The sequence below is a fragment of the Porites lutea genome, chromosome 8 (genome assembly GCF_958299795.1).
Source record: "Porites lutea chromosome 8, jaPorLute2.1, whole genome shotgun sequence".
Taxonomy (NCBI): domain Eukaryota; kingdom Metazoa; phylum Cnidaria; class Anthozoa; order Scleractinia; family Poritidae; genus Porites; species Porites lutea.
This window is the reverse complement of record NC_133208.1, coordinates 2,513,839-2,541,345: the sequence shown is the minus strand read 5'-3', so window position 1 is coordinate 2,541,345 and position 27,507 is coordinate 2,513,839. Positions and strand designations below refer to the sequence as shown.

Below are 27,507 nucleotides of genomic sequence, written 5' to 3'. Positions count from 1 at the left end.
ACTGAATAAAAAAGCTAAAATTTAATGATGTCTGTGTTCTCTTCAAAAACTCTAATTTTTGCTCCAGAATGCTTGAAATGTATTCTAAGAGGCCTAATTTCACGCATTTTCCGGAGGGGGTGGGGAGGGGGTATGCCCCTGGACTGCCCTGAAAACAGGTGCAAGCTTTTTCTGTCTCCGCCTTCTCCAAAGCTTTTGCCACTTCCTTAAAAGCTTATTGAAACCCTGATAGCCCAAGACTACATTCACAGGAAACAAAAGTAAAAATAAAACAAAGGGATATCTTAACTGTTCAACTACCCAGCCTGCAAATACAGACCTTTCTCCTTGCTCATTGCCACTGGCAGATGTTTTGCGAAAAGGAACATCTGCCACTCAGTGACAAAACCTCCATACTTAGCGTGCAAAGAAAGTGGTGTCCGACAGCCCAGGGCTAGTGGATTTTGCTATTGGGCTAGTGAATTCTGTTTTCAACTTGCCCCACGGGCAACTGATCTTTTTTGAGGAATTCGAAAAACAGAAGAACTGTGAGATCAATTCTGCTCTTCAAAAAGCTTTTGGGCTAGTTGAAATGACATCTGGGCTAGTAAATGTTAGCTTCAGCTTGCCCGAATGGCAAGCTGTAAAAATAATTTTCTTTGCAACCTGATACTGATGATGTAAAATCTGTCTGGAGTTTGGTCGTAAACACTGATTGGATGACGGAGTATTCACATTCTTTTAGTAAAGATTTACAGTGGAACAATCAATTGCAGTTAATGGAGCATGATGTGCCACAGTTCCAGGGATTTGCTTTTGTTGTGAACGGAGGAACTTGTGCCATGCAACAAGCTATGAATGTACATCTGTACAATAGTTTTATCGAACTACAACCGAAGACAGGTACCAAGGTCAAAATGTCGCAACACTGTCTGATACATTTATCACATTCGCTCTTTATGGCTAGATTCAATAAAGACCTCTATTCATGTCTCATCGTACGCACTGTGTGTTCCTGCAAGGCTATTGTATGCCATTGTCCACTGGCTTAGCTTTAGACATACGTCAAGCTACAAATCTATAACAAAACAGGCAATTTTGAGGAGTACATTCTTCTCTATAGAAGAAGCATTTGAGTTTTGCTGGAGCTCATTCCAAGATGAACACAACACTTAACTAAAATCGACCAGCAGAAATGTAAAATTTAACAAATTTGAATTTGGAATCCAAGGACTACCAGATTTATTATGTAAACATTGATTTTCATCATCAGTATGGAATTTCTGTTGCTGAGTCCCAGTGGTTCCTCCTTTCAAAATGTCAAAAGCGGCGAGGAGCTTGAAGAAACAGCTGTTTTCGCAGGCTAATTCCCCACCAAATAACTTCATACCCACCAGTATGAAATCTTAGCCAAAGCCCTGCCACATGAATATGACTTCCCAGCCGATGTCAGTAAACATCCAAAACTAAATCTTTTTCTAAAATTCTGTAAATAACCAAATAGAATATTAACAATAAAGGTTCACAAACCAACCTAGCAACTTGCGATCTCCTTCCTGTGGTCATGATGTCCTCAATGTCAGCTGTTCCTCTACTGTTGGAGCCACTCATGAACACCTGAAAATCTGCTCCAACCCTTTTCAAGACAAATCTTCGTTCTTCTCTTCAGCCTGAAAAAGAAAAAAAGCAATTGAAGATTGAGCAAAGTTTCATGTAACTGTACTGTACATGACAATTTTATACTTCCAAGGTATTTTTAAATACGGTTGAACCTCTCCACAATGGCCACCTTGGGGAAAGAAGAAAGTAGCCATTGTAGCCCTTGAAGTCCCCCAAGAGTGACCAACATCAATTTTCTCCTAACAATATCCATGCATTATGAAGAGAAAAAGGTGTGAGAATTAATAAAATGATCACTAAATGAATAACGATTTGATCTTTTATCAAATTCTCTCAACTACACATAATTCTTTAAGGAAAGGTATGGAGATCAGTCTGGAGAATTATGTCGAAATTGGGAATTGAAGGGGTAGAGAGGTGAGATATTTTGTAATTAGTTGGGCACCCACTGGCCGAGTATTGGTCACCAAGTTATTGGCCAATGCTCAGTCAACATGTCAGTTGAATATCAGTCGACATGTCAGCCAATTATCAGTCGATGTCAGTGTACATCAGTCAGGCGAGGGTCAACTGTCGGTCAACATTTTAGCCGGTATTTTGGCCGATAGCTGACTGAGAGTGGGCGGATATGTCAGACGAAAAGTATCCAAATTACAAAACATCTGAAAGGTGGAATTTGTCAAGAGGTTTAAACAAGAGTCAATGTTGACTATCCACTAAAAAAGAAGGCATTGTAGAGAGGTGGCCATTGTGGAGAGTTGGCTGTTAGTATGGGTTCAACTGCATCATTGTTTTTATTCATTTCCCAGATCCTATTGACAGGGTTCGTACTCTTTTGAACTCTTCAAATTCCATGACTTTCCATGACCTTTTCCATGACCTTTACAAGTTTTCCATGACCTTAGGTTTAGTCATTGCTTTCAAACACTTTCACAGTTTTCCTAGTTTGGGGATATTTTTTGACTTCAAGAAGTTCAGACACAAACTCTGGTGTTTTCTTTTTTGTAGATTCAATAAAATACCTCTATTCATGTATCGTTGTATGCACTGTGTGTTCCTGCAAGGCTATTGTATGCCATCGTCCATTGGCTTAGCTTTAGACATAATGATGTCTAAAGATAGAGTACATTCTTCTCTATAGAAGAAGCCTTTGAGTTTTGCTGGAGCTCATTCGCAGATGAACACAAAACACTTTTAAAACTAAAATCGACCAGGAGAAATGTAAAATTGAACAAATTTGCATTTGGAACCCAAGGACTACCAGATTTATTATATAAACATTGATTTTCACCATCAGTATGGAATTTCTGTTGCTGAGTCCCAGAGGTTCCTTGTTGCAAAATGTCAAAAGCAGCAAGGAGCAGAAGAAATGGCTGTTTTCGCAGGCTAGATGTAATTCCCCGCCAACTAATTTCATATACTCACAAACTTGAAATCTTAGCGAAATCCCTGCCACAAGTGTATGGCTTCCTAGCCGGCATCAGCAAACATTTCCGCAACTAAATCTTTTTCTAAAATTCTGCAAATAACCAAATAGAGTATTAACAATAAAGGTTCACAAACCAACCTCGCATTTTGCGATCTCTTTCCTGTGGCCATGATGTCCTTTATGTCAGCTACTCCTCTATTGTTGGAGCCACTTATGAACACCTGAAGATCTGCTCCAACCCTGTTCAAGACAAATCTTTGTTCTTCTCTTCAGCCTGAAAAAGAAAAAAGGAACTGAAGATTGAGCAAAGATTCATGTCAATGTAATTTTATATAATATAATTTTAGACCTCCAAGGTATTTTTAATACAGTTGAACCTCTCCACAATGGCCACCTTGGGGGAAAGAAGAAAGTAGCCATTGTAACCCCCCCCCCCCCCCCCCCCTTTAAGTCCCACAAGAGTACGTGACAACATCAATGCATTATCAAGAGAAAAGGGTGTGAGAATTAATAAAATGATCACCAAATGAATAACGATTTGATCTTTTATCAAATTCTCTCAACTACATGCAATTCTTTAAGGAAAGGTATGGAGATCAGCCGTCTGGAGAATTTTTATGTTGATATTGGGAATTAAAGGGGTAGAGGTGAGGTGAGATATTTTGTAATTTGGGCACCCCCCTTGGCCAAGTATTGGTCAACAAGTGACTGGCAAATACTCTGTCAACATGTCAGTTGAATATCAGTCAACATGTCAGCCAACTATCAGTTGATAAATTATGTCAACTGGTCTATATCAGTGAGGTGAGTGTTGGTCGACATGTTAGCTGATATTTTGGCTGATAACTGACCGAGAGTGGGCAGATATGTCAGCTGAAAGGTATCCAAATAACACAAGATCTGAGAGGTGGTCATTGTCAACAGGTTTAAACAAGAGTCAATGTTGACTGTCTGCTAAAAAAGAAGGCGTTGTAGAAAGGTGGCCATGGTGGAGAGTTGGCTGTTTTAACATAGGTTCGACAGCATAATTATTTTTATTTGTTTCCCACATCCTTTTGACTTCAATTTCCAAATCTTGGTCCTTGGACAACTTCGAGGTGTATTATGGGAGATATGCAAATGGTGAATGGGCAGTTTTAGAATTGACTAGTACATAATAGAGGCTGATTTAGGGTATTAAAATTACTGGTTTGCAGCCGACATCATGACAGTTATGTTGATAAAAAAAACAAAAGCATTAATTTTCCCTCCACTATGGGTCACCACAAATTTTGTGATAAAAATTGTCTTGTTTTGTCAACAATGACATGCATGGTTCCATGTGGGTAGAAATTTATCAAGAAAGGTCCTTTTAATGAAGTTCGAGTCAGGAAATGTATGCACGTTGTAGTGTATTGATCACCATAGTAACCTATGTACTCGTACTAACATCAGCGACACTACATGTACAGCTCTCATGTACATGATATGTTTGTAATAGTTTGATATAATAAAGTAATACAGCACGAATGTGGAAGTATTGATATTAAGTGAAAGTAGAATGTGATTGTACTAATAAAAGGACAGTTGTTCAGTTATTAATAGCCTATGAGAAAGTTCTCAGTCCGGGGGTTGCTCTGGCAGCAGTGTGGCAAAAGGAAAGAGAGCTTGCAACTACATCTCTGGAATTTGATTATCTGCATCTAAAAAGTCAATGCCAAATTATGATTGGCGGGATGACATTAGTAATGATGTCATTACCCTCCGAGTGTGCTTTCACAGGTTTTTCATTTTTCGTTTACATTTGCGCTCATTTTAGCTTCACACTGATTGACGGAAATCTGACAGCTCAGCTTCCCTGAAGAGCTTGCTTGCAAGCTTAAATTTGATGAAGACATCATAAAATGCCAAAATCGTGAACTTGATTGTATCACACTTAATTTATTTGTGACATGGTGACGTTCATCCTTCACAGTTGCCAGAATTCAGCTAACAAGTTGAATCAATATATCATCAAAGAACTGGATTACAACACAAGAAGAAAACAATGGACAACAAAAAACCAAAGAGAAATAGAAATGCCTACAAGGCTTTTGTGCAGAAAACAATGGAAGGTGCAACAAGGATCTTATAATCATCAAAGAACTGGATTACAACACAAGAAGAAAACAATGGACAAGAAAAAAGCAAAGTGAATTAGAAATGCCATAAGAGCTTTTGTGCAGAAAACTCCCACGCAAACAAAGATTCAAAAAGGAAATAACCACATCCTTATTTCAGATCTTCCTTAAACTGGACAATTATGTCAACTGATATAGATACATTATTGAATGAAATGAAAAGAATTTAAAATTTGTCTTCCCAGTGCTTGAGACTACGTAAGCTGGTAATCTTACATTGTACCTCTTTTTATCCTTCCTCTAGCCTCTTATTCATGATAATATATTTATAGTAATTATTTACCATATTTATTATTTCTTAACTTTCTTTGTATTAATATTGTAATTTAAGTGTCAGTGATATGTCTCCATATTACCTGCCTCGATTTGCTTTGCTATTTGCAGGTAGTCTCTACTTGTAATTTATCGATTATCATCCCAAAATAAAGTTGTTGTTGTTGTTGTAGTCAAGCCGATCACATGGAAGTTTCATCAAGGGAAAAACTTATGGGATTTAACAAAACCGCTAGAAACTATTCAAAATCTGGATGAAACAATTCTGAAAAACACTAAGGCAAGAGACATTGAGAAAGAAGTTGATGATTCTGGAGAGGTTTTGTGCAAAATGTTTACCATATTTTGGCTGGAATTGACTTGAGTTTAGAGGACGCTAAAAAAAGCGGACACATGGAAACTTCACCAAGCTTCATTCAAGATAATAACAATGTCAAAAGCAATGAGGGTGTGGAAGTGAAGTCCCAGGGGCCCCACTCACATATTTTAATGACGGGGGTGTCTGAAGGATTTTTTTGGGTGTGACATTTTGGCCAAAAGGGATTTTATTGGGTCTATGAAAGACGCCAGGATTTTTTTGGGTCGCGAAAACAACACAGGTATTTTTTTAGGCATTGTATTTTTCATCAGCTCAAATCAACAATAACATAAGCACAATTTATAGTTTTGTTTTTGAACAAAACCAAAGTTGAAGTTGGCATGTTTTGGCTTTCCAGAAGATAAATAATAAAATTTGCTGATACAAAAACACTGAGGGATTTTTTTGGGTATGCTAAAAAAAGTAGGCAAGAAGAAAAAAAAAAAAAAAAAAAAGTCGTGAAGCTACCTAAACTACAACTTAAGCAATTTTCATGGACAATTACAATAAATGGCAGAGTTTCTGGGACATGTTTGAATTTGTGGTTAACAGAAACATTGACATTTCACGAATCCAAAAAATTCACCTACAGTGTACAGCTGTATTTGAAGTGTTGAGGGACAGGCGCAGCCAAATCGGCAATAATATAATATTACTGGGTTACCTCTCGCTGAAGATAATTTTCGAAACAGTCATTAATATTCTATGAGATAGATTTGGTAAGCCACAGTTGTTGATTTCTAACCACATGGTAACTTAGTTGAAATTGGCAATAGTCAGTTCAGTGCATGGAACAAAGAAACTATGTGATTTGTATGACAATAATGAGATTAACATTCAAAGTTTAAAGGCACTTGGCATCGAATCAGAGTCTTTTGGAAATTAATATTATTACTTCCAGTTGATAACTCAAGTAATATGATGGCTCTCAAATATTCTAATGCAAGAAAAAGAAATGTTGGCTGTGGTTTTTGCTTTGGAGAAATGGAATCAGTTTCCTTTTGGTCGTCATGTTATTGTCAGGACAGACCACAAGCCATGTGAGGCGGTCACAAAGAAATGTCTTAACAGGGCACCAAGGCACCCGGAAGGTATGCTGCTTAGAAGTCTGGCCTATGACAAAGAAGTGCAGGGTTTTCAATAAGAGCCGGTGGCCTGCAAAATTCACCGGTAATTTCACATGAACTCGCCACCTTCTTTTCTTTGGAAATTACAAGTTTAAATGCACAACACCACTGCGACAATTCATCAGCTCTTTTCCACCATGCCCGACTACCTGGAAGGGCAGCCATAACACTTTCTCCTATTTTCCGAGATGATGTCAGCTATTCTTTTGTTAATAACACACAGCCTGTCTTTGCTCAGACAAGAAACTCTGGACTTCATTCTAATCATTGACTTAAGCAGTGGAGTCATCCACGGCAGATCATGTGACGACATAGATACAGTTTTGACCGGCATACACCTGTCCATAAGACCATGAATCTTTTCTTCCAATACACAAACCACTTGCTGAATATCAGGAGCAGCAAGCACATTATCCAAGTTTTCCTCTGCAAGTGCAGTGTAAAGTGTGGCTTTACGATTCTCTCTACAATCCCGTATCTGGACTTTACAACAGATGGGTTTTAACTTTGTACCAGCTAGGAGAATAACAGCCGTGTGATCAGTCTTGATCGACAATTGAAATGAGTGGCACTTGTTGAATATATCTGGGCGATCAGTTAAGCAGTTATCTAAAAACACGTCACCTCTGGTCGGGAAATCTACTAATGCCTTTCAGCCGGACATGCTTTGTAAGCCAATTAAATTGAGGTGATTGAGGTCACCACCGCATGCAAAGACTGTGTTTGGGTCTTTGTCCAGTGTGTTGTCAAGAAAATTGATAAGATGACTCATTAAATTACATTCCTGATAATTGTGCTTTGGGGGATTGTTGAGTCCAGAAATTAAAATACAGTGCCCCGCCAAGGGAAGAAGAATGGTAACACAAATTAATCATTTCATATTGATCAGATCTGTAAACATTGATTACAACTAGATTGTCCCTTAAGTAGATAGCAACTCCTCCTTTACTCCTTTTATCAGTACCAGCCCAGTTCCTGTCTCGTTTGAGAATCAAGTAATTTGGTATATTCACAATAGCATCGGGCATGTCTGGTTTCAGATGTGTTTCTGAAACAACACAAAAAAAAGCCAAAATTTGATGATGTTTGTGTTCTGTTCAAACACTTTGCTTCAGACTGCTGGAAATGCATTCTAAGGGGCCCAGATTTCAATTTTTTTCCAGAAACTCACGCCTTTGGTGTTCGCAAGTTGCACCTTTGCCTCAAATTTTTTCCTTCTCTGCCTACTCCAAAGCTTTTGCCACCTACTTAAAATCTTGTTGAAAACCCTGGAAGTACAACACGTTCCTGGCCAGACACCAGGAAGACTCAACCTGAAACATCACCACACAACATCTACCAAGCAAAAAGACCGACATCAATTAACTCTCTTCCTGTTTTTTTTTTTTGTGTGTGTGTGTGTGCAAATTTGTATCTTGTTCTGTACAGCAGTATTAACTTGCTACATGTATATTCTTATTCTTCTTGAACTTTTTTAACTCTAACAAGTTTACACATTTTATTTTTGGCATTTATTTTAGTGTTTGACATTCTTTTGAAATAATTATCAGCACATGCATTCATTCCAGTGTGAGATACTCCCGCTCACTGAACCCTTCAGCATGTTTTTTATTCGTTTGTTTGTTTTCTTACTGGTAGTCAAACTTTTCAGCCTAGGGATCAAGCCATCTACACACAGTCCACTGGATCACTGAATGTTTAAGGGACAGCTAGCTTAGCTTTCCCGCTAGTGTCCCTCAAAGGGCGTAGCTTGACCCATAGCCTTTCCAGCCTGTGTTGATTACTGATTTGAAACTACCAGACAAGTCATTTCTAATGTGGAAGTTTGTGGATGACATGACCATCTCAAAAACAGCACCTTCTTATGAGGGAAGCCATTTACAAGGTGCTGCTTCAATAGCAACAACTGGTTAAAAGAACACAGCCTTCAGCTCAGTCCAGCCAAGTGTAGTAAAAGAACTAGTGGAAGGTTTTTAAAGATCACCTTCAAACATCTCTCCCTCAGGCTGTACTTAACAGAGTGATATTCAACAGAGCTTTCTATGTGAAAATACTCAGCTTATGATAAGTGATGATTTCAAGTAGAACAATCATGTAGTCTGCATCAGAAACTCAGCCTCATTCAATAATACATGTATTTTTTATACAACAGGTTCATGCATTAGTTTGCTCATCATTACCCACCATTTTTTGGATAGAGATTGTTATGGAGTTTAGTATTGCAACAGCTAGTAACAACATGTTATTCAATCATACAATGCAAGAATGCAATGTGCTTTGGAGTGTGAAATAAACAGTCAATTTGATGGATGGATGGACAGATTAATTGATTGAATGACTGATTGAATGGTTGATAAACAATAGCAATTAGGATTATAATTGATTGATTGATTGATAAATAAACAATACCAAGTAGGATTATACTATAGCAGACAAAAAAAACAGTGCGATGGTCAGCCACAAGGACTTTCCTTAATCAGGTATTTCAATTTCATAATTTTTTTATTGCTTCATTCAGCAACACAGAGCATGATTGTTCACGCATCACCACCATAACTAGTCAGTTTTCTACCCTGTGCAAAAACAACACCTAGAAATTCCCAATTACACTGTACATTGTTTGTGCCATCAGGGGTAGTCACCTTCAGTCAGGATTCAACAATAATGCACACAGTGCCAGCATTATTCAGTTCAAATATAATAATTGGGACAAGAGAGCTAGTTGAAGGAATAGACAACAGCACACCAGCATAAACTGGTCTGAAACGATACAATTTAGTTTCAATTTGACAGGCAAGTACAACCATAATCAAACATAGCACAAAGCTGCAGGATGCCACTAAAACCAAGCTTCTTTGTTTGAACCCCATGTGCCATGTCAATGTCCGAGATCAAAATAATCAACTCCTATGACAGGAAACATCCTGAGGCAAAAGTTGGCAGTTTTATCAGCAGTTTCCCTGTCACTTGTTCGCAAGAACTCTGGTTATTTTATATTGTAATGGTAGCTACAAACCAAGATGTTGTCTATTGCCTTAGTGATGTTGCTGACATGAAACTCAAATGCATTCAGTCTCCTTTCTAGTTTTTTTTTTTAACTTTTGAGTCAAGCCTTTTGCTGACTTGACTAAATCATCATAGCCATCACTCAAGAACTGAACATCTTGTTCATTCAGAGGCGTAGAAGATGTTGATACAGCTTTTGCTTCAGAGGTCATTTTTTCAACTATCTTGTCTTTGAAATTTTTGAAATCTTTTGACAGCTTTCTGATCTCGTCTCACAACTTGACAATCTCCCTTTGTCATGATTTAACTTTATCTCCCATACTTTATCACCTTAATATACTTAATTATCTTCTGTACTACACGTCTGCGTGCAGTGGTCGTTGCTGTAAGTAAGCTATATTAAAATATATTGTACTGTTATCATTTTAAGTTATTTAAATGTAAATTTTGCAGTGTATAGTGTTGTTAGAGATAAAAATAATTATAAATGAAAACTTCCAAAATTCTATGGGACTTCAAAATATACATGTACACTGACCAGACCATTCACCACCACCACTTCGACATTGTTCTAATCGACAAAGTGGAGAGCACCTGGGGTAAAAATCATGGATATAGCTGTGCTGTGGGATGTCAATATTGAGAGCAAGAGCAAGTACAGAGAGAAGGTTGACCATTATAAAGACCTGGCCATAATGCTCTTTAGGTTGTGACAAAAGCAGGTAACAATTATTATTGCAATCATTGTTGGATTGCTGGGATGTGTAAAAAGCAACCTCCATAAGGCTCTTAAAGACCTGCCTATTGAAGCCGAGTGCCGCAGCAACACAAAAGACAGCTCTCTGGCCTCAGCATATTCCAAAGAGTTTTTTTATCTGCTAAGCTTAGAGAACTGACAGTACTCTGCCTAGTGGATTTCCCTATCTATTACAGCAACCATGCACACGTACTGTGAAATTTGAACGTAATAATAATCATAATCATAATTAGGAACTATGATGGTGATTCAGAAGCACACAGGGAAGCCTGTGTGCTCCATTTACGACTGATAATAAGAGATTGTTTGGAAGAAAATGAAGGTGAGAGCAACTGTTTTTGTATGTTAAGCCTGAGTTCTCCAGAAATGGATTTCTAACTGGTGTAGGTTATAATATTGATTTGCTTGGAGCCAATGGAACTCTATAAGAAACCAGTCCAATAAGGTGACCATGAGATGGCCCTTTACAGGAATCCAATACTGCAAATACAGTAGACAAAGCCAAGAATAGGATCAACGATGTACATGAAGAATGCAGGAAAGACACAAGGCATGATAAACAGAAATTTGTCCAAATTCTTAATTGTGCCGACAAAAAAACAAAAATAGATAAGGCCAAGAATAAGATCAGTAATGTACAGTTTTTACCATACCATTCAGGAATTTTGCCTATTGATTCAAGTTGCCTGTAAAATTGCCGACAAATGCCGTGTCCTTAGACTCCAAACAGAAGTGTTAGCTTATTGTTTCCATGATACAAAGGTCATTTAAGTTAAGCAAATCGATAATTTGAAGCATTGGTGCTATTCTCTGTCTTATTAGGAAATGCAATTGCTCGACTTGAAAATTACCAGTACTTGAAAAAAGGCTTTAATAAAGGAAAAGCATTAAACGTCTTTTAAGGACTAACTCAGTTAACTTTGAACAAGCAAATGAGATCTTGAACAAGGCTACCCTTTAACGCTCATTCAAGAAATACAGACTGAAGTTAAGTTCACCGACAGAAACGAGCCTCTTTGCAACAAAACAAACAAAAGAGATTTTACCATTTGTCACTACCTAAAGTACCTACAATTCGGCCACACCGAATGTCAAAAGGATTCTCGTGAAACGCTGGGGCATCATTCAAAAGCAACCCAAGCCAGGGCTTCTGATAGGTCGCAGGAAAAGGTCAAATTTTGCAGGATTTTTAGATGTGGCTAAATGTAATTTAGGCAAAGTTAACCTCGAAGCAATGCTGGTCAGCTGTTTCCCCAGCTATATTAGGGGTGGCCCGATGTCTCTAGCAGGGGCACCTCGTGACTTATATACGCAGTTGCTTGCTTGCAGTTCTTCGCAAAGTGTTGTTTCAATTGCTTGCTGTTTGCCTGCCAGTTTGTGCTTTGGTTTTTCCCATCCCTCCCTCCCTCTTGGTGTGGGCTAGGTAAGTATTGGGTCGGTAAGTATTCCACTGAATTGTTCAGTGTGACGGTGCCCGGTGGGGGCCGCTCGCAGGGTTGCCATGGATACCTCCTCCTCATGCTAGAGCATTGCCCGGCTCCACCAACTTCGAAGGCACCAACACCCAAGCTCATCTACTGGTGATGAGTTTAAGGACAAATTAGCGGAAACATCGGCTGATTTCGCAGGAATTTCGCAAGAATTTTCAGGGTAAACTTCACCGAAAAGCAATCGATAGAAAATGGCCAATTTTGTGGTTATTTGCAGGGCACATTTCACTAGTAATCAATTGATTTTGCAGTGATCAGACCAGCGTTTTTAATGTTTTATTTTAAAAGAGGTCATCATTTGCTCTTTCAACAACAACATGCTCCAGAAATAGACCAATGGCAAAACCTTTAACATCATGCCTAGTGCCCAGTTTTTTGCAATATAATCTATACCTGGTAGTTTTGGGGATGTTGTTTGCATGTTTCAGTGACAAAGTTTCAAGATAAATTTGCAAGTTTACTGCAAGTAAATAGCCCCAATAGCTGAGATAAGTTTCAAATATGTTGTACAGACAAGCATTTGATAAGATTTCTACCGAATTCCACGGCATTGTGTGTTTTTTGGTGAATTTTGAGGGATTTCACAGATCTACCTGAATTTCACAGCTCTGCGACAGCACAAAATATCAGAAGTCCTGCTAAGCTTAAAAATATCTTTAACCAGCCATCGATCATTTCCAATCCCACAGGAAGGAAAAATCTCTCAAGGACATTCTAGTCTGTGCAAAAATTCCTTCGATGTCGCAACAATCACAAGAGCAACAAAGCAGTCTAAAGCAAACTAGAACTTGGCAATTTCCATACAATCACCTTAACTGACTTCTAAAAAAGGCTATCACGCATCCATTCATTTATTGCAAAACAACTGAGTCAATATATTTTTAGATCTCTTAAAACTATCACTGATCATTTTTATGACAAATGTAGAAATTGAGGACTTGTAGAATTTATCAAAAAATTCATATGTAAATGAAATACAGTGAATAACTGTAATTTTTGAGCATCACAAGATAGATTATTTCAGAAAAGAATCCCAGTTATAAAGGTGGATATCAAGCGGATTTTTCGTTGAGAAGCAATTGACCAAGAGGACTTTGTCTTCTTAAATTCCCCCATCCCTGGGGGAAATCCTCAACTTTGGTCTACCCATTTTACAATCCCCCTAGATGGCCCCGGGGACTACCCCTGGGGCAAGTCGATGACAGGTGCACAAGATAATAATTATAGGTAAAGTACTTAAGATTGTAGCGAAAAGCATCTTATTTAGTGAAAGAAGACTTCACACAAAGAATCCTCTTCGTAAGAGAAAATAACTAAAGATAATATATGAATGGTAAGATTTCCATATAACCCGATAAGCTGAGTTCATCAAGCATGCAGCAATTTAATACGTAGAGTCGAATGAATGTATTGGGGTAACAGGGATATCTCACCAACGATTTTCTTTTTAAGCAAAGCAACGAAAGTTACTAAGCAGTTGTTAAAGCTTACCTGTATACATCATTAAAATAGCCAAGACACTTTATGGGACGGTCGTACACGGCAAATAATTATAACGTGGTCAACATTCCAGCGAGTTGCAGTTACGCCGGCGGATAAGTTGGTCCAAAAATGACACAGAACGAAGAACGAAACATTTCCAAAGGTAGCAACCACAGAAAAGTCCATTTTCCGCAAGATCTTGACCACAAAATGTAGCATTTTCCATTGGCAGTCGACGATCATGGCTTCCATTGCAACGTATTGGGTTCTCGTTCCCAGAATCCTCGCGGCACTAGATTTCCCGCGAATTCGCGATTTTCGCGTTCTATTTTCAGGGAAAATCGCGAAATTAAATACTCGCGAAATATGGCTCATGATTTTTCGTTATTCGCGAAATTAAGTGAGAATATTAAGGGTAATACAAGAGTTTGTATGGGTAATAAGACTTACATCAAGTAAATAAGCTAGAACGGATAAAACTCATTAATAAAGTATAAATATTATTACTTACATGTGTGTTTCTTTTTCTTTCTACGAAGTTTTAGCTCCACTTGCGCAGGGTACCATCATCTAAACTAACGGTGTAATCCGTAAAAACTGCTCAAATCGCGCTATAACTACGGTTACAAAAAAAAACCAACGACACCGAGAAACAATGTTTATACTTAGTTGAAAACTTTTACCCGTTTTATTTCATTTATTCGATGTAAGTTTTATTTGCCATACAAACTTCAATTATTTTGACCCGTAAAAACTCTCATATTGAGCTTGGTTTACCCTGAGTGATTTTCCCCTTGGCTCCAAGATGGCCTCACCCTAAAAGCTGAAGTTGCCTTTTAAACTTTTTCAACCTCCTAAAACATACCTAAACATAAGGAGCTAAACATCGATTTTTCCAAAAACAAGAACGCTCTACAAAGCGTGCCCTCGGTCTCGCTTGCTTCGAGATTACATAAGAAATAAGACGCTCTAAAAGTGTTGACTCGAACTTGCTTGGAGATGAGATAAGAAATAAGGAGGCAATTAATTCTTAAGGAGCCCGTGTTCGGACGTGGAAGCCACAGGGGCCATGTGGGGAACGAGAAAAAAATGTTAGTTAGCCAGGTTACACAGTAACCAATGACTGCCTTTGGTACATAAAATAATGTAGTATTCGCACTCCAAACCTATTCTCTGACTTTAGCTTCCTTTAGATCGGCTATTTTTAATTATTATAAGTCCGTGTTAACTGTTTCCTATGATTGCGAAGACCTACGTTCGTTCAAGTCTATCTCTTTAAAATGTAATAGTGCTCGTCCCTTGTCTTGTCCAATAACTTGTTGTCTATAGCTGTCGTTATTCTTGTATTGCCGTGTTTTTTAATATTTCTTGTTTTTTATTAGTAAATGGCCACAGCTGTTGCGGTGTTCCTGTCAACGTTCTTTCTGTTTGTTTGTTTTGTTTATTTGTTTGCTCTTTTTTTGGCGAAGCTAATAAAAAGTACCTTGTCTGAATGTGGACCGCTTCTAGCGAACCGTTACACTCTTTCAAAGGCTTCTTCTCCAAAATGACCTCCCGTGTTGAGGATGTTAAATAGTGAAATTGTATAACATGTTTAAGACTCAAAACTCTGACAACCAAATCCTGTTCAGCGGCACATATTTTAGACCAAATAAGGGAATGCCCAGCCCCCCTCCCTCTGGGGTTCTGAGAAGGAATCCCCGACCGGCAAGAGACAAACCAGTGGGCGCATTTGCAAGCATGTATGGCCAAAGCAGTCATGCAGTGACTGTCATAAGAAACAAACCCAACTTGATCAGGAGTGAATTCCGGAACATCTGGCTTTATTAGCAGCTGTCTGATTAAATGACGTTCAGCTTTAGCAAAGCATATTTGAAGTCTGGGTCAGTCGGGTTGAGCCACACCAGACTCCTTAATGGACAAAAAGGGGGAAAAAAGAATAGCTGGGCATAAGGAGGGAAAAAGGGTGGTGGCCATTCCCCCACTTCCCTTCTTCCCATCTCCACCGATATTAAGCCCCTTTCCCCAAACGGAGGGTCTCTTCACGGGCTAAGTTGTGTATGAATTGGTGGTGGGGTCACTGGGGTGGGTTGAAAGTGGTATATAGTTGGTAGGATGGAATAGTCTGATGAAATATTCTCCAGATTTACTAGAGGTTGGCATCTATCCCATTTGAGTACAACGTAAGCACTACAGCTTCCATAGAGGAGTTGCAGCTTACCCCCTCCCCCTGCACCATGTGCCTCTGTGGGGGTGGGTATAAGTGTGCTTTAACGCACGCGAAAAGAGTAGAACTGTACTGATCAAATAATTGTTCTGCTGAGTGTCAGTCTTAAACTGTGCAAAGTAAAATTTTACAAAACTTATCCTAAACCCAGTCATGATTATCATCATTCCGCTTACGATGAACTTAAAGTTAAATGGCTGTCCAGCGTATTACCGCCTTTTTTTACGTTAAGCCGCGCGCGTCACACGCACGTTCTAAGATCTGGCCTGTAAGAAATTATTTCATCATTACTTAGTTTAGAACGCCAACAAAACGATTTCTTTAAATCCATTTCGAATTCGCTAATTACTATTTCTTTCTTATTCATCTGGCATTAAAACAACGACCTTAATACACTTCCGAAGTTCCCCGGAAGGGATTATGACACGGCTTGCGTAGCGTCCTTCCCACTCTCCGTTCTTTCTTGTTCCCATACTTCTTTTGAACTAGAGCTGAGAATTGTTTTGTCGGTTTATTAATAAGCGCTTGCCGATTGGCGCTTATTGATGCAAAACAAAAATAACACTCCCTTTTTCTAATTGCAAAGTTTTCGAAACAGTCAAACAACGTAAGTCTATGCAAATGCTAACAAGAGGTTGTCATGCTTAAACTGTCTAACTTTTAGATTCGTCGATGGGCCATGTTACTTAAAACACTTTGTTTCTTTATGAAATATGTCCTGGAGTCTACAGGGAAGAGGCTTAGCTAGCGAATGTGGCAGCAGAAAGGTAAGTTTGATAAAAAGCAACTTTAGGGGGCTTGTGTACTTCACAGATCGTTTCACAGGGTATTTATCGAGGCATGATAATGCATTCACCGTGATATTTCAAATTTACTGTATAGCGCAGTTTTGTGAAGATTAATTTTGATGTTCGGGATAACGTGAAAAATTCCGATCGATGACAAGATTTTGCAATTTTAAACGTTTGCAAACCATTTCATCAGACAGCATAAAGGGAAAATGGATAAACAATTCATGAAGCAGATTGTTAGCTCTATTAGCTTCTAGCTCCTTGCTCAATGAAAGTTTAACTCAAGCTTTCTGTCCCCATTAGCTTATGTGGTCGCTATATTTAGTACAAGATCAAAACCAGAGTTGAGAAGAATATGGAACGAAAGAACATTCTTTGCGATCCTAGCAAGTGAGAAGACATATCTATACATTTCCGCCTTGAAAAAAACAGGCCGGTATGACCTATGAACGCCTATGACAGGCGAATTCAAGTACATGCAAGTACGTCGTAGACACCAGGTTTTTTTTGTGTGTATTGAAGATGTCTGAAAGTTTATGCTTTTGTTAGCTTTTCCCTTTGCTGTTAAACTCTTATATAAACGTAAAGTATCGTGTGCGTCAAAAGCTGCATGACACGGTTGATAACCCAGGCGCAGTCACATGCATTGCGCGTTTTATATGACACGTACAATTTACGGCTCTTCTGCTTTTTGGGAACAACAGATCAGACAAGCAGCGCTTTTGTCAGGAAATTGTCACAAGTGAACGAAAAGCCAATGATCATAATTATAATCAGTGTATGCAGTCAAAGGATAACTTAAAAGGCAGTGAAAGCTAGTCATGGCTTCAATATTGATTACGTACTTAAACATTGACATAGACAGGCAATATGATTATGATGACAGTCAGAGTGAGCTCACTTATATTCTTATATTGTCGCTGGTATGAGTCCATGTCTGCGTTGTCGTCAGTTTTAACATTTGTTTTGCTCGTCAGAGTTGTGTTTCTCAGGTTGATTGTTTGTTTGCGGAACTCAGTTAACCGGACCTCAATAGCTCTTGTCCTGCTCATGCGCTCGCTTAATCATAGCCAGCTCAAAGCGTTCCCGTTCGTACTAAAAATCAAGCTGGTGTATAGGCTAGATGACGTCGATGACTGATGTATTGGGTATTTTATATAAGTTTTTATAATAATGGTATTCCTATTAATAGATTCGCATATTTCTAATTTGTATACGATTAACAGTATTCGCCAACTCCCTTTACGCGTGACTTCGTCTTTATAGTTTCATGGTCTTGTAATCATAAAAATAAAATAACAAACAAAGCAAAAACATGCAGGACCGAGCGAGTTAATCGTTGTGGTAAACGAACTCACGTTTTATCTTTCTTGCTAACGTAGGTTAAGAATGATTTCCAAGATATGAATGTTTTCTTTCGCATCAAATTTGCTAAATGGCGACAGCAGCATCTTCACCCCTGGCCAGTTCTCCAGCGAAGACAAATGGAAACAAGCTGAGCAGGCTTCTCATCGATGGTGGAACAACGGTGCTGAGGAATATTTTCGATCACTATCACCCACCTGTCAACTTGGCTTCTGATCTCAATTTCAATTACTCCATTCTTAACAACCTTTTGCGTAAAAGAGTGCTAAATGGCCATCAGTGGGACAAACTCTTCCCCCCTGGTGGAGGGGTGCCAGACTCCAACACGTTTGACATCACTCTTCTGTTCCTGCTGCTAACTACCATTTGCGGCTTATCCCCTCCCCTGACAGGATGGCACACCAAGCCGCCCCCTGCTGATAACACTCTTGAGGCTAACCTTGCTCGCGTTAAGTTCTTCCGGAATGATTTGTATGGTCACGTGACGTCCACAGGGGTTGATGCGACATCTTTCTCCTCCGTCTGGCATGAAGTAAGCATTACTCTTCATTCGCTGGGTTTAGATCAAGCTGAAATTGACAGACTGAAGGCAGAGCATGGAGCAGAGGAAGATTACCTTGATGCCTTAATTGAGTGGGCTGACAGTGAAGAGGACATAAAAACGCAGTTGAAAGACATCCACCAGACGCAACTAAAACTCAGTAAAACAGTTGAAGATGGCAATTTAAACATGGAAGATCTACGTCAAGCCCTAAGCAAAACTCAGGATGTTGTAGATGAAGCAGTGGAGATAGAACTCAAAGGACATCAAGAATTGAGGGCAGCACACAAGGAAAGCATGTCACGTTTAGAGGGAGTGTGTGAGTCCCAAACTAAAACCAGCCAAGCTGTGGACGAAATTCGTGAATCAATTCAAGAAGTAAAACAGGAAGTAAAAAGCTTGACGAAAAAGAAAAGCGATCACGCAGATGAAGTGCTTAGGACCCTTGTGAAGTTTGAATTCAAAGGAGACACAGAATTTCATGCAAAGAAATTCCAGGAAGGAACTCGTGAGTGGATCTTCAAAAGGATCGAAGACTGGTTAGACGACCGGAGCTCGCCACATCGGGCGATGATAATCAGTGGAAATCCAGGAATGGGAAAGACTATTATCTCCGCTGTTGTTTCGCAAAGAATTCAAAAAGCTGGAAGACTCTCGGGAAGCCACTTTTGTCAGCATGACGATTCACGGTACCGAGATCCACGTTTAATGCTCCAGTCTTTGGCCTGTCACTTGTGTCAAGCGATGCAAAATTACAAAAATGCTCTAGTGGAACAGCTGTCAAGAAATCTGGGTAAAGACCTCAACAACATGGGTGTTAAAGAGCTGTTTGCGTTGCTCTTCAAAGAGCCTCTAAGCACAGTACAAGATCCTGGAAGAAACATCCTAATAGTCATAGATGGCCTCGATGAAAGCGAGTACAAAGGACGAAATGAGCTTCTACATGTAATTAGTAACAACTTTTCTATACTTCCAGTCTGGATTAGAATACTCATTACAACTCGTCCAGAAAAGAACGTTACAGAGGCATTGCGACATTTGAAACCAATAGAACTTGAACAAAAACAAGAAGAAAACTTAAAGGACATTCAAACCTTGTTTGAAACACAACTCAGCCTCAAAATTGGTGAGGAGCATAAAGATGTTCTCTTGAAAGAGCTGGTCAGGAAATCAGAAGGCCTTTTTATTTACGCTTACTTTATAGTGGATTTTATCCAAAAGAATGTTTCAATTCTCAGCACTGATCAGCTGGAAAGTGTGTTACCTTCAGATATTTCATCGGTTTACCTGTCCTATTTTACACGGTTAGAGGATGATCTTTGCAAAGAGCTTCATGCAGATGAGGAACATTTTTTGCGTTTCTTGTGTGCATTGACCGCTGCAAGGGAACCATTACCAGTAGAATTCATTGCCAAAATTCTAAACCCGGGTGGAAAATCTTTGACTGCGCAGCGAAAAGTTAAAAAAGCAATATCTTGCATCTCTACACTGTTACCAGTTCGCGAGGGTCGCCTTCACTTTTTTCATAAATCAATCAAGGACTGGCTAATAGCATCATCGCCTTATGAACAACATGATTTTACCGTGGATGAGAAAGAAGGTCATATTGTTCTTTCTGATCTCTGCGCCTCTGAACTCGATAGCTTACAGCGAAAAGGGGTTCATGGTAAACAATTTTCGAATACTGAAATGTATGCTTTGCATCATGGTACTCAGCACATGCTTGAGGTCACCGATCATGACTGGGCGGACAAATCAAGAACCAGTAGTGTCACAGCAGAACAGGTGTACCGATACGCAACGGACCTAGAGCTAATTTATGCAAAGCTTTGTGTTAAGAGCACAACAGGTATAGAAGATCTTCTTAGCCTCCACCGTGAGAATTCCAGAATAGTAAGCGAGGAAAGAGATTTTGCTGTGACTTCTCTCCTCAGTCTTCTAAGAAAACACTCTTACATCTTGTTTGATTACCCTCACCTATTTTTCCAGTGTTTGATTAACGAAGGTACCCCTGAATTGTCGTCTATAGCAGCAGGTATTGTTAAGTCATCAACTCCCAAAATGCCATGCATGACGTACTTAGATAATGAGAAGCAAAAGGAAAAAGCCGTTCAGGGACGATTTTACTGTTCAGATAAAATCGCATGTTTTGATGTCTCACCTGAAATGGATTACCTGGTATGCGAGTGTCGAGATGAAACAATCCATCTCTTTTCCCTGCTGACTGGTACCAAAGTATGGGTTCGTCCATCGCTAACAAACAGAACGTATAGTTCCAAAGAGGCATATGCGGGTAGTGGTGCATATCGACAAACTGGGCATTTTCTGTCATTTTATCATTCTGTCACATTTCATCCAAATGGGAAGTCGATAATACCAGGAACTCTTAAACATGTTTACACCATTAGTGGAGATAGAGAAGAACTTTTTCCGGACAGTGACTGCACATTTTCATATTGCTTCTTACGTTTTTATAATGACAAAGAAGTGACATTTACAGATTGCCCAGATGACCCAAAGAAGATAATGATTTGGTATATGGAAAATGGCCAGAAGCTTGCAGTTATCAATTGGGATGAAGAAATTTCATCCTTTACCATTTCTGGCGATGTGTCACTTATCGCTATTTCTGATGTGACTGGTGAGATTGCTATTATTTCCGTAATAAACGACTTTGGTTTCAGATTCCCCGACGCTGGTAAAGATGACTGGGTGTGTGGGTTGATGCATTTCACATCCGATAATGATACTCTGGTTTGTGGATGTCTATTATTTACTTGTAATGACTACCTCTGCCCGTTTGATGAGTTAGAACCTGAAGAAAGAAAACCAACAGTTTCCTTGATAAATCCTCTGAATAACGTTTCCCTCTCAGATCCGCATTTTGAACCTGTGGATCCCAGAACCTTCGTGTTGTGGCCCTCTGCTCCACCAAGCGCTTTGACTAAATGTACTTTTATGGAGCAGGATGAAGGACCTTCCTGGGTGTCGAAGGTGCAGAGAGAGATTCCGTATTTGTTCTCAGGTTCCTACATCAGCCTTAACGATGAAACAATTTTGGTTGGTAGTCCAGATCACAAATATGTCACGATGTTAAATATTGGTCTACTGCAAAGCGAGTCCGACTCGACTTACTCCTCGAACGTTAACGTGGGTGTCAGGAAGATTATTTTTTCTATGGAAGGCGATGCAGTATACGTCGTAAGTTCAGGCCAGTTTGTCTGCCTTAGCTCACAAGAGGTAAAGATAACTATCTGGAGACTGTCAAGTCGAGAATTTTTGAAGACAAAGACATTCTTTGGCCCTGTGTCGATCGTTCCAACGAAGGAAGGTCTTGTACTCTTTAAAAATGATCGTGTAGCAGAGTTGTGGAATTTCGACCTGTCGGAGTGCATTCGAAGTATTCTTAAACTTACCAGTGATACTAATATTTTGTATTCAGTAACCTTGATACCAGTATCAGATGAACTGATAGCCTTTTATTATTCGCCACAATCACGGGAATCAATTTATATCAGAAGTCTACAAGAATCTAAAGAAAACGAAAACTTACACGACGACTTGTTAGAGTGTACAACTCTCGAGGATTGTACAGATTATTGTCTTGACTTTATAAGCACAACCAGCGTTCAGGGGGGGAAGCTTGTGTCCTCGCTAAGGTTCACAAGTTACGACAAAGGAGGATACTTATATAACATTTCATGCAATAGTCCGAGCAACGTTTTGGTTTGCCGTTTTGAAGGGAAATCCTGGCGACCTATAGACGAGGGGCAGGTCACAGTTAGCTTATTAAACAAAGGATGGGTTAAATGGGAACGAACTGCGGATAATTCACATGTTCTCGACGAACACATGATTTTCTCGCCCAAGAATGAGTTTGTTGTTACGTGGAACACTCTCGACGAAGGTCAAGGTCTACATGTTCTTGACGCAGATACTGGAGAAACACTGCACGTTCTTCTTAGAGACCAGAACGACATTATTGAATGTAAGTTTTTAGATGATGAATCTCTCGTATGCTGCAGTGGGGACAACTTCCTTCGATTGTGTAATGTCAGAACCGGAGATCTACTAAGTATTCTAGACATTGGAGAGCAACCGCTCTGTTTGGGAGCCTGTCTGAATCAGCCTCTTGTCGCCATTGGTTTGTCCGGCACAAGAATAAAATTCGTCCACGTACAGTTGCCAACAGTATCTAAAAAGAAGAATTAAAGGTGAGCTTTTCTCTACTCGGTCAAAAATAGGCGGCACAAGGTCAGTTTCGCGAGTTACTGTAACCTAACAGATCGTAACAGTAGCTACGAGCAGTGTCTATTATTTCAGTCCGTGGAGCGAAAGGCGCGAAATACGCAAATAACGGCGCGCACAGCTGTGGGTGCGGGTTCCCTCGCGCGCGAATACTTTCTTCACTAAAAAGTTGAAAGGGACTTTAAGATCCAACGACGCGGCAGCAACAAAAACGTCTCTTAAAAAGTAAATTTGCGTTCTTCATTCTTCATCGCGATTATTCCTACTTACTTACTTGGTCAAATCTACGCGAACACTCCCGAATTTGAATTCCAATGGACCATACTCAATTTATTTCAGAAAGCGAAATAAAATTTCTTCGTTGCTTGTTTACGTTGTCCATAAAACACGAAATTAGGCATTTTCACGTCTTACTTGTGCAAGAACGGCAAAGAAATGTACAATAAAGCGTGATGCATGTGCAAAGTTGTTGTTTTGTTTATTAAAGCCTTTATTTTAGACGTTTTCGTTGCCGTCGCGTCGTTGAATCTTAAAGTCCCTAATTTGAAGAAAATAGGGGACTACTTGCAGCCTAAGCCAGGAGGCATAATTGATTATGGCTCCTGGCCTAAACAGTCACCACACCACAACACAATTAGTAGATATACGTCTAGAGTGAATCTCATTCTTACAAATTTTCGCGCGAAAATTCATAAATGGTATTCCACGAGTTGGGGGGAACCGTACCAATGTTACAAAGGGTATAATTCCATTCTTGATCTGCTTATAAAAAGGAACAGCGCCAAAATTAAAGAGAGAGCCGACCATAAAGTTTAGTGAATGTGTGAAAGACAGTTTTGAAAGATTTATACTGTAGGACACAGATGATAGTGAAGCAGGGAGATAATATGGAAAAATCTAAGAAAAAGAACCATATTTGAAATTACCTAAAATCATCGCCATCACGTCCACGACTTACAGCAACTTTAAGAATTATTTTGTTTTGTAACGTGACATAGTACCAAATTTCGCAACTTTTATTTTTCTTCCATTCCAGTTTTCGCGAGTTGTAGATTTCGGGATTGTTTTGAATTTGCGAAAAACGCGAATTTTAGACCTGATAGCTTCCAGCTTTCTTAAATAACACAAGCGACTTTCTGTTTTCAGTTGCAGTTTCAACACAAGCAAATTGAGCATCTTCTGGTGGCCCAGCCGGGCAAAAAGAGCTGGATTCTTCAAATCAATGACCCGTATCTTTATTTAGTGTTGCCTTTTTTGACGATGGATAAAGAGCATGAAGAAAAATGATTGCAAAAGCTGGAATTCAAATCCATTTGAAGAGCCCCGGATGCAAGCTGCTGTATTCAGGAATTGAAAGAGACATGTATATTATGAACTTTGAAATTTGCATAGGTAATAGCATGATTTGCAGTGATATTTGGCATAAATACCACGAGTGATATTTCGAAATTGTTATACGTAATTTCACGAGCCGTTAGGTGAGTGAAATTTGAGACGATTTTGCAATACCACGAGTGGTATTTATGCCAAGTACCACTACAAATCATGCTATTATTTGGTTATGCTACTACCCGCAAAGATTTTGTAATTTTCACATTTAGGTATTTCAAATTAAGCTGAAATACCACTGCTCTAAGCCAATCAAATTGGAGAAAGTTCTCATGTAGTAGTATAATGTACGTACCGAATAGCGCCTGATGTAGGGAGGGGTCGGGGATCGGAGGGAGGGTCCGTAAAAAGCACCAATCATACCAACTACTTTGAAACAGGAAAAAAGGCTGAACATTCTCACACAGCCTTCATTTGGTAGCTTATGATGGAACTTGTTTTTCACCCTTAATCATGATCAGTACACCTTTCTCAGACCAATGGCTTGTTATATAAATTGACGAAATATGAGCAAAACGTACAGCTAAACCGACAAGAAGAACGTTGTGAACCTTTTTTTTCTGTATGGCTTCTTTGTGAATGTTACAGATGTCTGAAAGTGACTCACATCTCCCAGTAACACTACACTAAAAAAGCTCCTATATAGTATACTAATGTACGGTAGTGATGTTAGGGTCATGTTAACACTAGGTTCCATTACCCAGACTGCACCACACTGTGAGACTTGACAAGCGCGTCAATTTGATTTTAATTTATATAATAGTTAAAATTGTGTGTTGCACGATGATCATGACATTAGTGGTCTATATAGTTGACGTTTTGCCTTGTAGAAGTAATGTGTAATGGCTAGAAAGGTTGAAAATTATCAGCAGTTAAACAGATTCAACAGATGAAACGAGTTGACCTTCGCTACTCGATCCTCTCTTACCTACCTCCTCTTTATCAAAACTCCTAGATCCAGCCACCTGACCTTCCCTGCTTACGGAGGTTTGTCTGTTCCGGCATAGTTTGTAAACAAGCCAACTACCGAATGTTTTAGCTACGAAAAAGACTTCATAAACGCTAAAAACCATTCCGAAAAGAAACCTCTGCCTGCTGACACGGTAACGCTACCATGTTGTTACTAGGCTGATTTAGCAATAGAGCGGGAAAGTCAGTTGACGACGGAAAAGCGCGCAGAAAGGACTACACGTGACTTCCTGTGCACAAGTTGCAGCTCTGCCATTGGTCAAGCCAGTTGCTTTATTTGCACGCGCCTTTCTCAATTGACGTCCCCGTTCTGTTGCTAACAGTTGAGCAAAGAGCAAGGGAGAGGGTCTGGTTTCTTTTTTCTTTTTTTCGTAAAATGGCTGTCAGTGAATTCAGTTTATTACTCGAATTCCACAATTTGATGTTCTGGATATGTTACGAACTGTGCATGTTATAAGGTCACCTTGATGGTACAATCAAGAAATAGAAAAGTGCCAGAAAACGGGGATAATTCATGGGGTCATGTTGTACAGTGGAATATCGATATGTTTAGAACCTCTACATAATCACCGTACCGGTACAATGTGAAGAACAAAGTACAATCAAATCCCCTCAATGCGGACAGTGAGGGGCCATTGAAAGTGTCGGTATTAACGGGATGTCCGTATTAAGCGGGTTGAATTTAGAGAAATTATAAGGGTTTTCTTTTCCCAGGGACAAAGCAAACTGTCTGTAATAATGAAGTGTCCGTTTTGAGCGGGTGTCCGGAATAAAGCGAGGTTTGACTATATGGAACAATACCCCACAATAGAGGATCCTCTCTTAGCTCCCAATATAACGTATACCTTCTTTTTATAAGGTGCAACCACAACAAATGGTAAATTTATTTCCATCTTGAAAATAGTACCACGATAATGGTACTTATTAGTTTTTTTATCTATGGCAAGATTATGGGCTCCTAGACACTGGGGCGAAGAATATGATTAGTTTTACTGGCGGGGTCTTTCGTTACGTAGGGGCTGTATCGAGGTTCAACTGCATCTAATATCCAAATATCAGTTAAGTTTGTACATTCTCAATTCCATTATCGTACTCCTCAGCAGCTTTTCTAAAGTTCAGTTCTGTTAAAGGGAATGAGATAGCCTGCATAGCGTGCCTCCCTCGTGTGACTTTCCTTTTTTGTCACCATTTGTTGGATTATAAATAAGCGATTGGCGATTGGCGATTGGCGCTCATTGATGCAAAACAAAACAACACTCCCTTCTTCTAATTGCAATATTTTCGAAACAGTCAAGCAACGTAAGTCTATGCAAATGAAAACAAGAGGTCGTCGTACTCAAACTGTCTAAATTTGAGATTCATCGATGGGCCACGTCACTTAGAACACCTTGATTCGTTAGGAAACATGTGCAGGGATCCACACGGAAGAAGCTTTGCTAGAGAATGTGGCAGCAGAAAAGGTAAATTTATCAAAAATAGCTTCAGGGCCTTGTGTACGTCACAGATCGTTTCACAGGGCATTTATCGAGGCATCTAGATGTATCCATCTCGATATTTCACCTTTACTGTGTAGTGCTGAGTTTTGTTAAGATTACTTCTTTTAAGTTTGGGATTCTGAAAATGAAATTCCGATCGATGCCAACAACTTGCACTGTTCAAAGTTTATCAAAGGTCATTGCTCTGTAGAATATTTTTTAGGAGAGAGCATAAGAAACGAATCGATAAACAATTCTTAAAGCAGATATTACAACTGGCCTTAAACTCTTCGCTCTTTTAAGCTCTATTAGCTTCTACATGTAGCTCCTTGCTAATTTAATGTTTAACTCAAGCGTTCTGTCACCATCAGCTCATGTGTTTCTAGTAGAAGATATAACCGACGTTGATAATATCGAACGGAGGAATATTCTTTGCGACCCTCAGCAGTTAGGAGACACATCCTTATATTTCTGACTTGAAGAAACCAGGCCGGTTTGAGTTATGAACGCCTGTAATCGTCCAATTCAAGTACATGCAAGTACGACGTACACCCCAGGTTTTTTTTAGTTGTGTGTATTGAAGATGTCTGCAAGTTAAATTTAAGCTTTTCTTAGCTCTTCCCTTTGCTGTTAAACTCGTGGATAACCGTAAAGTATGGTGCGCGTCAAAAGCTGACACGGTTGATAGCCCGCAGCCGCAGTCATTGCGCGTTTTATATGACACACTACTCTTCTGCTTTGGGGAACAACAGATCAACAAGCAACGCCTTGTCAGAAAACTTGTAAAGAACTCACAAATGAACGAAAAAATAAGCCATTAGT

General features: G+C 39.4%; 1 protein-coding gene and 1 pseudogene across 2 annotated transcripts in view; both read left to right on the top strand.

The window, feature by feature from the left end:
* Window positions 1-25,130, top strand: part of LOC140945964 (uncharacterized) — a 285,160-nt gene extending 260,030 nt beyond the window's left edge. The window contains exon 2 of one of the 2 annotated variants that reach the window (XM_073395029.1): window positions 24,005-25,130. The gene's annotated coding sequence lies outside the window, so the exon portion shown is untranslated. Of the gene's footprint in view, window positions 1-23,998 lie in introns of both variants that reach the window. The other variant, XM_073395027.1, reaches the window with a different exon arrangement.
* The window catches only part of LOC140945081 (zinc metalloproteinase nas-13-like), a 276,809-nt pseudogene that overhangs the window by 56,573 nt on the left and 192,729 nt on the right, over window positions 1-27,507 (top strand).